General features: G+C 33.8%; 1 long non-coding RNA gene across 1 annotated transcript in view; it reads right to left on the bottom strand.

Annotated features, from left to right (window-relative positions):
- The window catches only part of LOC115896415, a 34905-nt gene extending 27048 nt beyond the window's left edge, over nucleotides 1-7857 (bottom strand). The window contains exons 1-3 of the long non-coding RNA XR_004056293.1: nucleotides 7818-7857; nucleotides 6048-6082; nucleotides 4273-4304 (exon numbers count right to left, since the gene is read on the bottom strand). This is a non-coding gene — a long non-coding RNA (uncharacterized LOC115896415). The remainder of the gene's footprint in view (nucleotides 1-4272; nucleotides 4305-6047; nucleotides 6083-7817) is intronic.
- Between the last annotated feature and the right edge of the window lie 5061 nt (nucleotides 7858-12918).

Below are 12918 nucleotides of genomic sequence, written 5' to 3'. Positions count from 1 at the left end.
TTGTCTTGTAAGTAAACATGAAGGTAAACTGCGAAGTCTCTCAGAAAAGTACGTGGAGGATTGAGAGCATGCTACGTGGTGGCATCCATGCACAGGTAGGGATTACTACTAATAATATTTACTATCACAAGTAAGTAAGGTCTCAAAAGCAGCTCAAAAATTCCTAAATAGCTGGTAATAAAAGCACATTATAGCACAGATTTCTTATGTTCCAAGCACCATTTTAAGGGCTAGTGAGTTACTCATTTTTCCTAACAATCCTATAAAGTAGTTATAATATTTGTTCTCAGTGTAAGGTGAGGATGCTAAATCAGAGATATGATAAGTAACTAAGTAAATCGTGAAACTGTGAATCAAATTTAGGTAGTTCATGTTCTAAAGAGGTTAGACCTGTACATATCACTTTTTAGGTGAAGAACATGAGTTATGAATTTTAAGTCATCTTTCAAGGCACACAGAAATAGCAACCCACAAAGCATGGACTTGAATGTAGGTCATTCTGAAATCAAAATTCACTACTTTTAACCATCCCATTATCCTGTAAAGCACATGAGGAATGACTGAAGCGGTGAAGATTCTGGGCCTCAGAGCTTTTCAGTGTTCTTGCCTTAGCTGATAGGGTATTTACTGGTGGAGAATATGACTTGTTTACCTGCCCATACTTACCAAATCAACTATGATTCGGCCCACTCTGTGTTTCTTTTTTTTTTTTTTTTTGAGACGGAGTCTCGCTCTGTCGCCCAGGCTGGAGTGCAGTGGCCGGATCTCAGCTCACTGCAAGCTCCACCTCCCGGGTTCACGCCATTCTCCTGCCTCAGCCTCCCGAGTAGCTGGGACTACAGGCGCCCGCCAGGTCGCCCGGCTAGTTTTTTGTATTTTTAGTAGAGACGGGGTTTCACCATGTTAGCCAGGATGGTCTTGATCTCCTGACCTCGTGATCCGCCCGTCTCGGCCTCCCAAAGTGCTGGGATTACAGGCTTGAGCCACCGCGCCCGGCCACTCTGTGTTTCTTAGTTGTCTTAAATAGCCAGTTGCCTCAAATATGACTAATTTATTCCAATTGGCTAGAAAACCACTATTTACTGAAAGCCTAGTATGCCTTAGGCACTATGTTAAATGAACGTATACATTACATCTGTGACTCCTCACACCAATGCTGAGAGAAACATATGATTAACTTTGTTTTACATATGAAGAAATTGATTCTAGAAATCTAACTCACCTAAGGCCATGCCCCAGGTGACAAGAAGCTAACCAGATCTATCTGATGGTGCCATTAATGCTACATCACTCTCCCAAAGACACCCAAATCCACTTGATTAACTCCATGTCCTGCAATTGTATGGACATAGGATTCTATGACACAATCTCATCTGAGCTTGACATAATCGTGTCTACCACTCCACTCCATTTAACTCCTTTTTTGTTGTTGTTTTTCATTCATAATCAATGAAAATTGTAATGACAAAATATAAAAACAAAATGAAAATACATATACACATATCATATATGTAATATAAATATCAATGTATAAATAACATTCTTATTAAACTATTTCTTTTGTCCTATTATATTCCAAGATAGGTCACAAAAGCCAATGATTATTTTAAGAAATATATCTCATATTTTATTTAGTTCATATTTATTTAATAAGGGACCTAAACAATGTACTTCCATATTTTTCACCTGCTTTCACGTACTTTGTCCTCTGGCTTATCAATTAATAAATTTCCATTTGAGAGCATGACTTTTTCTCTTCTATTTGATGTTTAGCAGATGCCACCTGTTTCCAGAGGACAGGTTGTTTGTTGTTAGTAGAGCACAATAGTGAGTACAGAGCATATAAACACAGTTGTTGGAGTATAATTACTTGAGCTCTTTATGGAGGTGGATCATCTCACAGTACAATGCTCAGCAGGACAAAGTAAGGCCAACTGTCTTTCACAGCATCAGCTGCCACACTGAGTTTGGTGTTTTGCCACGACACCAAGTCTTTTTTGTTTATCAGGTAATTAACAGTAATGATGTCTTGCTGCTTGGCTTTGTTTCAGAACCAAAGCTCCTTCTTTGCAGATTTGGGTAGACTCTTAGGCTTAGGCCCATGGCCTGACTGTCATAAGCACCAGCAGGCAATTCTAGGTTTAATTACTTCCCTGTTTTGTTCTTTACATTGGGCAATAAACATCCAGTCTAAAGGCAATTTGTAGGGGAGAGGGGAGAGTAAAGGGAGGGGGTGACTCCTCTCACAGCAATGCATCCGTCAAATAAACTAACTTAAAAACTGTTTTGACCTTGAGTTCTTAAACATTACTGTAATTCCCCATCTTATAAGGAAAAGCATTTTAAAGAAAGTTATTGAAATAAAACACAACCCTACAGATAGGCAGTCTGTTTATGAAATATGAGGGAATTCAATTACCCATGAATGGATGAATGGCTTTTTTTTCCCTCCCTTTGTCTGGTCATCATTGTTACTGTGGATTTCTTTAACAAAAGATATCAAAATAAACAGAAATGTCTCCGATGAACTGTGAGCCTACAGTTAAGTGGTATATGTATGGGAGAGTGCCTCTCTTGGATGTATTTAGTATAAGTATTATTTTTTTAATGGTACATTATTGAATTTTTAGCAAAGTCACACTAAAAAAAGGAAATTACTACATAAGAACGAGCAAAGCTCTAGAAAAATACAACATGTAGATATTAATTTTTTCTTACACAAAGCAGGAACACATTTCATTAGAAGAAATATAAAATTTTAGATAATTTTGGTAAAATGTTGTTGATTATAGATAAATTTATATGGAAATGATATACATTTGTTTTAGTACTTGTAATTTTTGAATCTCATCAAGTACTGATTTATAGCTTTTGTGTTATGGAAATTGTATTTTTAAAATTCTTTAATATGCAGTATTTGTAAGTAATTTTCAGTGCTTGTTAGCGATACTTGGCACATTTCAAATGCCAAAATCCTAAAATTGTTCATGTAATTGTATTAATTATATAATATTCTGACCCATATTGTTTTTGCTAGATAGCTCTTTTGGATAAAATGATGGAATATTTAAAATGAAGTTGTCTATTCTGTATTTACAAAGCATTTAATTATTCAACAAAGTATTCCATATTTTGATCTCTTTTCTGCTTAATAAAGTATCTGAGTTACAAATACCAAACCAAAATGTCCAATACGTAGTTCAGATAGCAATAGTAATTTGAAGTATGTATTGGACCTTTATGAAAATAATTTTTCATTACAGTTGAAGAATTTAAACAAACCATATGGAAGGTTTCATATGTAAAGGATGATCGCAGAAAGTAAGGAAAAGAAAAGAATGGGTACAAAAAGGTGATTTTTATGTTTTCTAAAGAAATTTTGTGTTAAATATATTCAGTCTTGTGAAATTCCTCCAGCATGGTTTTTTGGAAATGTTCCCACTTCTTACAAATGTTCCTCAGGTTTTTATGGATAGGATGTTCCATAGAGATGATGCATGGCATTCTCTACAATATAAAAGCAAAGAAACTACTGCTTTCCTTGGCATTCAAGTAGTCTTTTCCATTTGTAAGTACATTTTGAAAAAATACATTTTACATGCTCTACTAATTTTATTCCACTTTTATATGTGGATTGAAAAGCAAATACCTAAAAATGTTAACAGCACTCAATGTTTTAAATACAAAATATCAGAAATATCAGATTTTCACTGTATCTATAATTTACCAGGTTATAGTAAGACCACTGGGAACATTTATATTTAAAAAGGGTTTAAATTGTTTTTCCACTAAATTTGCTCATTACTGGTTTAGCATGTTTAAAATTGATTTTACTGAGAGAAGAAATGAATAGATTGATTGTTCAAGTGGAATAGTATAAGGAAATATATAGTATATAGTAGTAGTGATTTTGAGAATTCCCATAAAGGTGACAGGATATTGATAATCTACCAGAATTTGTCTACAGAACTCTTAAAATATAATGGCTCTCTTTCTCTTTTAATGTGAAAATTTTTCTAGCCTCAAAGTTCATAAAAGAACCAACAAGCCCTTCATACCATTTTTTCATGTTTGTCATGCATGTAGCAAAGGACTCAGATTAAACTGGCACTTAATAAATTATAGCTATTTTATTATTATTAATATCACAATGCTTATTATGTATTATTAGTTTCTTTGGGGAAAAAGAACCATGATAATAATTATCATTGAAACTATATTTCCAACTGGATAAAATAGTTTACATCTAAGAAGAATAGTTGTGACTTTTACCTCTTGGAAATAGCATCTACCTCATTGTGGGTCTGAATGAAGATTGGAAAGAGAAAAATGTAACTGTCCTTTTCCTAGGATATATCAACTATTATGTCAATTGACATGATTCGAGCAGAGTTTTTTTTTCACTCTAAAGCACAAAACAATACTAGAAATGGTAAAAGATGTGATAATTTTTAAACTAAGAACTTATAATACACTCTGTAAATGCAAGAAAGGGGTCCCTAAACTCACTTCTACCTTAAGCCACTTTTTCTGAGCAACAAAATGTCTTGGCAATTAAATAATTCATTGAAACAATAACAGCAGTCTAGTCAGATGATATTGCTTTGTTTAACCCAATTTTGCAGGATGAAACTGTTTAGATGTGGACTTAGTGACTTCATTTGAACCTTTGTAGGCACGTGCTTTGTTGAATTGGACCGTAAAAGGAGATTCATACGCACCAAAGCCCATATTCACACTCTTATTTCAAAACTTTTTAACTGGAATTTAATTTTAAACTTGAATAGAAATATGAGAAAATTCACATGTGGTTAAGGTTTTAGGTGAACATAAAATTACCTAACTTGATGAAGACTGTACAAATTCTTCATAATCAGCAAATATTAAGCAGAAAATTTGAGCACTGTTTTGGGTATTTTTTGTTTTGTTTTTGCATTTCAACACCAAATTCCTTTTACATTTTTTTCACAAATCATGGAAAGAAGAGGAAGCAATAGTAATGATGGCGATGATCCATTTTGACCATCTTATTATTTTCACCTTATTCATCTGGGAGCTACAGTGCAGTCTTAACCATCCCATAAATACTGATCTAGCAAAAGAAAACAGACTGTATTTTCCCTCGACTCTCTGCATTGATATATTGAAATAGCAGGGAAGAAAAAAAAAAAAAAGGCCCATAATGCTTCATTAGTTAATTGTGCAGAGTACAGCTCTTTAGGGGTAAACAAGTGAAGGACATTTGCTGAATGGCCCGTCCTCGTCACGCATATTATGGCCTAATGATGCTAGTAATGGTAGGAGGCTCCTGGAGAGTCATCTGTCAAATTAGCACATTGAATTATTTATTGCCTCAGGATAAAATTGTTGAAAGGTAGCAGCTGAGACATGGTTTTTATAAATCTAATATTCAGAAAAAAATACTAAAAAACTCATACAGCTGCTTTGAGGGTACATTCGTTTTTTAACACTTGCATTTATGAACACAATAGTCTTTACTGAGTAAACAGACTGAGCTTATTTCTACTGTTAAATCTGATTTTTTGTGTGTTTATGTGTGTGTAAGAAGTCCTGAGTATTTTATGTCATTAGTGTTATTGTAATAACCTAAAATTCAAATTAATTGTTAAGTTTTCATACCTCATTTCATCTATATCACCAATGATAACCATAAGACAAAATGCCAATTTTTACTAGGCTTTGTGCCCAGAAACTAACATGGAGAGTATTGTTCTTGACTTCCACTTCTCAACTGTTCATGTTTTTGTTCTAGCACAGTGTTATCTAAGATAGAAAATCTGCCTTCCTGGGACTTATGGAAAAAGGAAAACCCATGCTAAACTCTAAAAACAAAACAAAACAAAACAAAAAACAAGAGTAAATATCATAAGAAACATAAACTCAGAGGAATCTAAACATTAAAAAGTCTAATATAGTCAAGGTCTTTCAAAACATATTAATTATTTGTTCAGTATTTACTTAGTGGATACAGGCAGAAAATGTTTTTTCTATTCATAAATATTACATACAGAAATAAATTCACTTACCAATTTCTTCCACTGGCCAATGAAGAGTCACTGTTCTGAAATAAATTAAAAACAAAACAAAACAAAACAAAACAAAAACAGTTAACCAATTCTATGTGGTCCTTATTGCCTCTTTATTTATTTTTTATTTATTTTAATTCCTGCTCTAAATAGATAACTAACTTGGGAAGACTTAACATCTCTATTATAAAATAGATCGCTAATTTGAAATAAGCAGAGATACACTATGTATTATTTGGCCTCAAAGGAGCAATGTAATGAATTTCTTAATAACATTAAATTTAAATTACTATGAGTAATTGAGAATGTATATGTGTGTGTATATGTATCCATTTAGTCAGAAACAATTCTAGTTAATTCTAGTAATGTTCTGAGTGGTGAAGAAACTGGCATCTGGCAACTTCTGGGTGGCTGACCTGCTACTGGGGAAGTGATCATAGAGAAAATAGCATCAAATCAGGGTATTGAAATATGAATGAGCTTTCAATACACAGGGAGAAAGACATAACCAGTTATCTTGGAGAAAAAACAGGTTGGAACAGGATATTGAAAAGATATAAAGAGAATTAATCTAAAAACCAAGTTGTATAAGATCATGGAAGGTCTTGACATGTTAAAAAGCATATAATTTATTTTAAGGAAAAAAATTCAAACAGATATAGAGAAATAGATTCATCAGAAGAATCTTTAGGAAAAGTTTAAATAATGTTGGATAAATTCTAAAATAATATATACATTCTAGTTTTCATCATTATCGCCACCATAAATATACCACATGGGAAAGGTGAAGAGAGAGAAAGAGGAAAAGTAGAAGTACTAAATTAAGTGGCCACTGTCCTGGGAGAATGGTGATGCTAATTATCAAGTAAAAGAATCAGGGAGAAAGGGTCAAGTTTAATAATGAAAATGACAAAATTTCATTATTGACATTGGGATTTGAAGATTTTGGTGAAGTATTTGAACTGAAATGTCCAGAAAGTTGTTGAAAAGTCAAAGTGTAGCTCAAAGATAGGTGAGTTAAAAATTTACAGCTGATAAATGGAAATTACTTTCACGTGGATAGAAAGTCATGCGACTAGCTAAATTGGTTATTTGGTGTGGTTTGGTCAACGCAAGTGTTGTCTGCCTGCATATTTTACTTTCTTTTGATAGTATGGGCATCATGTTGAACAATTATTGTTTTTATTATCCCATCAATTTTCTTGTCAAGATCTGATTTTTCTTATCGCGATTGCCATTTTAATTCTTTTCATCTCAGCTCTTCTTTCCGAAGTTTTTTCCTATTGACCTTTCTTTTCATCTTTATTAATTTTGTATTTTTCTTTTAAACTTGGTATTGAAATGAGAAATGTTTACTCTATCTTTCAAGAGCTTCCGTGTTTCATAGATACTCTTTAACTTAATAGAAGTAAAAGTATGGGGAAACTGTTATTCCCAGCTTGTAGCAGTTGAAGCAGACCTGCTGATGACCCAGGTCTATGCAATTCCGAAGTTTTGATTTTGCTCTTTTGTTCTTTCTATATCACATTGCCTCCTCCATAGACACTATCTCAGCTTTTTACCTTAATTTCTAATAGCTAACCTTAATCCCTTACTCTAATCTCATTTTCTCTTATCAGTCACCTCTCCTATTGTGGATCTCCTCCTCCAGTTGGTACTCTTCCTCATGCTGCTGGTCTGTGTCTTTAAATCCTCTTCTCATATTTCCTTATGTTCATCTGCTCAAACCATTAAGTTTTATCAACCCAGTAACATTCACAACAATTTTACCTTTAAAATTGATGATGGAGTGGTCTCAAACCCACCCTTCCTTCAATACCCAAAAGATGGCATTGAAATCCCTTGCTATGTTACAAAAGTCCACACTGTGACAACGGAATGGAAAGTATAATTTTGACTGTAGGCCACTTGCTTAGACAAATCACCAACAGTTTTGCTGCTTATATGAATACGTTTTAAATTGTAGTATTATTTTTCTTGTTCACAAACTTGCAATATGTGGTCAAAAATATATTTCAAAGGTGAACATTTTTTAGACAGTAGAAGTGCTCTAAGCAGTCAAATTTTTTAAATATAATGCTTTTTTTGTTTGTTTGTTTAGAATGGTTATCTATTAGGTAATAGCTGGGTTTGACTGAAGCAGGATATCAACTGATGCCTACCTGGCAATTAAGAAAACCAGAATTTCATCTATCATTCTCCCAAAGCACTGTAGGACTGATATCTGGAACAGGGAGTAGTAGCAGCTGACTGTTGGAGCAGGTTATATTGAGCTTACTTTGGAGGAAAAATACACTAATTTCATATCTAGGAGTTTGTGTTGAAATGAATGTGAGAAGGTATGTTATTTTAAAGGAGCCATATTTACATCGACCATAAAACCTGAGGGAATGGTGCTGGTGTTCCAGTAGGTGGCAATCTTCCCCCAGAATATGCAGCTAACCAAGGTCCTAGTGTAGGTTTGGGATGTGCTGCTTGCCTAAATTAACACCAAGAATTCTGTCTCTAAAAGTTCAAAACTTCAACAAACAAACCTCTTTGTATATTAGAACACTTTCCACACTCTTAGTAGACTAAATCTTAGTGGCTTTACCTTGCATCACCAAACTATATCAGGCATTCTTTGGGCCTTATCTTTTCTGCTCATGAGTTATGTATGTACAGCCATATCAGTATACCATCTCCACCATCCTTCTCAAATTATTCATGTATATTAGAAACTGCTCTTTGCCAGACATCAATTTATAACACTATGAAGACAGTTAATGAGAACCTGTAACATGTCATCACCCTTGCAATATGTTTGAGGCAGAAAATTAAAATAATTCTGTGGACTACCTGTGACTCTCCACTACATTTATCTCATCAATTAAGGAATTGAAGGTTTTGTAAATCCTTTTGCAAAATAACAAGTGTTTCTCAGTGCGAAGTTTGAAAAATAGATTTTATGGGGAAATGCAAAGCAATCAGAATGCCTTATCTGTGGAGAGAAAGTTTACAGGAATATTTGCTATGCTGTGATACTAGATTTTTGTAGTAAAATCTTCTAGTGATGTGTAATATAATGGTTACTGCTGTCATTTGGGGATTTTAATGCCATTCTTCCAAACACTCACAGCATAGGCTAGGTGCAATCTTTAGTCTTCTCATGTTTTGTTTGTTTGTTTGTTTTGTTTTTAAATAAATCTATTATTTTATTTTAAGTAATTATTTTCTAATTTGGCATACAGTCTCATAAATATGGGCTAATATGGTAGCATTACTACTGTTCAGTAATATTAGGTCCTTCTTAACTTCTGAGTAAAAGAGAAATGTGTGCTTCCCTGTTCCCTTGATGTCATATGTGTGTGTGACTTACTTTAGCAAAGAAACGAGTGTGGGAGTGATCTATGTCACTCCCAAGCAGAAACATGGAATTGTCAAAATGATAGCTTCCATGCTGTGGCTTCTTCATCAGCCTCAATCATTTGGTGAAGTCAAAGTGGAAGAAAATCCCTAGTTTACCAGAACAGATATGTAGCATGGTCCAAAAAATAGATATTTATTGTTTTAGGCCACTGAGATTTTGTATTTGTATGATAGCTTAATATAACTTAATCAATCCTAATGATATTAAAAGGAATTAAACTTAGTACTATAAAATAGATGATAAGTACTATTAAGTCATATATTCTGCTCAACTCTACTCTGTTAGGACAGTAAATAAATGTAATGCATGTATAGACAAAATATACTATGGAAGTATATACCTGTTATCTCAAACTAATAAAATGTTTTCCTAACATGGAGCCAGCAATTGCTCCTACATTCTCCTCCTCTAGGTGAAAGCTGGACTCCTCTATAATTGAGAATCTCCTAGTAAATCATTTTCTAGATCAATATTAGAAAATCAGAGGTTTAACTGAAAGTGTAGACAAGTTAAACCTCAGGATTTACTTAGGTAAAAAATGATTATAAATGATATGTAGCTAATACATATGCTTTTCAGATCACTACCAAGCTGTATCTCAACTGCAAGACTTTTCAGATACTTCAACATTCATTGTGAATTTCCAAGAATGAAAGATAACATTACTGGCAAAGTCAAAGGCCTAATAAATTCCAGGAAACCTAATGTCACTCTGTCTTGTACTTAAACAAAAATATGTCCTTATTTAAAAACCAGTAGTGCATTTAACCATTATAGAGACAATTTCCTTCATAATCATTTCCTTTTAGAAGCATGGCCTCTGAAGGAATTACAAAAAATTTAGAAATGATTTTCTTTTTTTTTAAATATATTTTCATGGTTATTTCTAAAGATTGTAACTCTTACTCACCTGCATTGTGGTCTGTTTCCTGATTAGAAGGGGTAAAAGAGAAGAGTTGGGTTTAGTACCACGCCAACCTAGGTACACTCTTGCTCTTTGTTGAGTATCTAAATCCCATCCTTCATTCACCAGGACATTAATCAAAGGTTTAAACCTACTTTGTTGGAGCATGGCTTCACAGCTCTCATTGATTTCTATATTTGGTTAACAGTTCGTGGTCTAATTTACTCATTTACTCAACAATCCATTATTTCTTTCTTAATAAAGACCAGGTTCTGTGTCATGCACCCGAGATACAAAGTTGAAAGTAACACGATCCCCATTCTGAAAAAGGTCATTATTTATCGGAGAATAAAAGTTATTTGAATATACTATAAATGTCAAAAATAAGATATTTTCAAATACTTTGAATGCCAAAGCAATAGAGCAATTAATGACATACCAGGAAATATAAGCAGAATGATCAGAAGCACATTGTCAAAGTTTATGTCCTCTTTGGAGAACTATGTGTGATCTGCTATATATAGTTCAAATGACCCAGGGGCATTTGGAATACAGGACTTAAAAAACAGTATTTATTTATGTAAAATAGTCAAATGCATACTTTGCTTAAGATGAGACACTTTAAGCAATTAAAGGTAGAAAATAAGGATATTTGAAACTCACCAAGTAATATGTCTTGTAAAATACTGACCTCAAATGGTCCAAATAAGAGGCAGATTTAAAAAGTAAGGTGGAAGGAAGGGGACATAGTGGAGATGAGGTAGAGAAATAAACATTTATTGATCACCTACATTTTCTAGGCATTTTGGTGGTAGTTTTCACATATCATCACATATCTTATTCACAGTCAGCCAGTCAAGTAGGCATTACAATTCTTACTTCATGGACGCTCTTAAAAGCTCTTGGACACAAAAATGAAAAAAAATATATATTTTTCTTAAAATATGAATAAAGTCCTTTTTCATAAATTTTATATTAGTTAAATAATCTCCTTTTTTACTTATGATTCTTACACAGTGATAATCTGATGTAACTAGGGTATTGAACAATTTCAATGAAAAAAGTTAGCACTATATATTTTCATAGAAATGATGAAAATACATGTATCTCGTATTTATGTTTCATTTAGTTAACCATATCTAAGAAATCCTCTAGCCTTAAATCAATCTAAACAAACTTTTAAGGGCAGAAATAGCAGTTACCTTTTTAGAAGTGGAAAGGTGTGATACCTTTCGTCACCCATCATAAGGGTTACAACTGACACTCCTATGACAAAAGACTACTAAGAGAAGAGTGTAACAAATGTATTTATTCAAAGTTTTATATAACATGGGAGGCTTCAGAAAGGAAAGACCCAAAAACTCAAAGAAAAACTGCCCTTTGTTATGCTTAAGTTCAATGAAAAATGGATAGTCATATAGAAATGTGATTGGACAAAAGGAAATAATCGAATGGTAATAGACTGAGGGGGGAACCAGGAAAGGCCTGGCTATTCAGATTCTTCTTGGCCTCTCTGTGTAGCATTCCTTCCCCCCACATATGGTATGGAGCAAGGGTCTTCTGGAACAAGGGTCTTCAAGGGAGAAGAAAGAAGGGAGGGAGTGACCTTTCTAGGTTTTATATATTGCTTTTAGGAAAAAGACATCTAGTTTCTATGATCCCCCTAAGGGAAGAGGAATTCTGGTTTCCATGACTCTCTTCGATTGGGAAAGAGAGACAGGAGACAAGAGGGCAGGAGAAGGTCAGAGAGAACTTGCTTCTGAGGCCTTCTAATCTCCTTTAGTTCAAAGTACTCAGCATGCCAAGACAACATACTTTGGGGTGTCATGTTCTGAACCCCACCACCTTCTTAGACATACTCCTTAACCCAAGATATATTTTTTCATAAAAATCACTCAACTCTATGTTTTAATACATTCTTTTTTTTTCTAGCTAATATGTCTTGTTATCACAGTCATTGAAGCAGAAGAAATTACTGTTACCTATCTTACATGTTTTGATCCAATGTAAAAATGGTTTCCTAATAAATATCTACCACCAAACTTCTGTTCAAGTTTTAGATATAAACCTTTAGATATAAACACATAGATATAAACCTTTCAGATATCAGACTAAGACTTTTAAGCTCTCGGGCTTTTAGACTTTAAAATTGGTAGATTGAAAACTTCTCCTCCATGTCTTATTCCCATTTTCTTCTATTCTCATTCATTGACTCCAATTCCAACCTGAAGCATGAACACCTCCTGTGTGTAGGCAACACATTCCTCATAGTCACGTAAACTTTGGCCTTGGGTATTAATCCTTCCTTCACTGAGACGTCTTACCTTTGGTTAATGCATCACTAAAGCTGTCTTACCACAACTTGCACACACTGAACAAAATCTCATGATATGTATGAATATAAAGTAATACCACTGGCTGACAGAACAGCCTACAGAAGAGGTAGTATCAAATGGTGGTTATGACTATTGACTGCCTCCACCATAAAATATGGCTTTATAGCAAAGCTGATAATAGAATTCAATAGTTCAATTGGAGTAGCACCCTCCATACATAAT

This window comes from Rhinopithecus roxellana, chromosome 3 (assembly GCF_007565055.1).
Source record: "Rhinopithecus roxellana isolate Shanxi Qingling chromosome 3, ASM756505v1, whole genome shotgun sequence".
NCBI lineage: Eukaryota > Metazoa > Chordata > Mammalia > Primates > Cercopithecidae > Rhinopithecus > Rhinopithecus roxellana.
The sequence above is the reverse complement of the archived record's forward strand: the minus strand, read 5'-3'. Positions and strand labels throughout refer to the sequence as shown.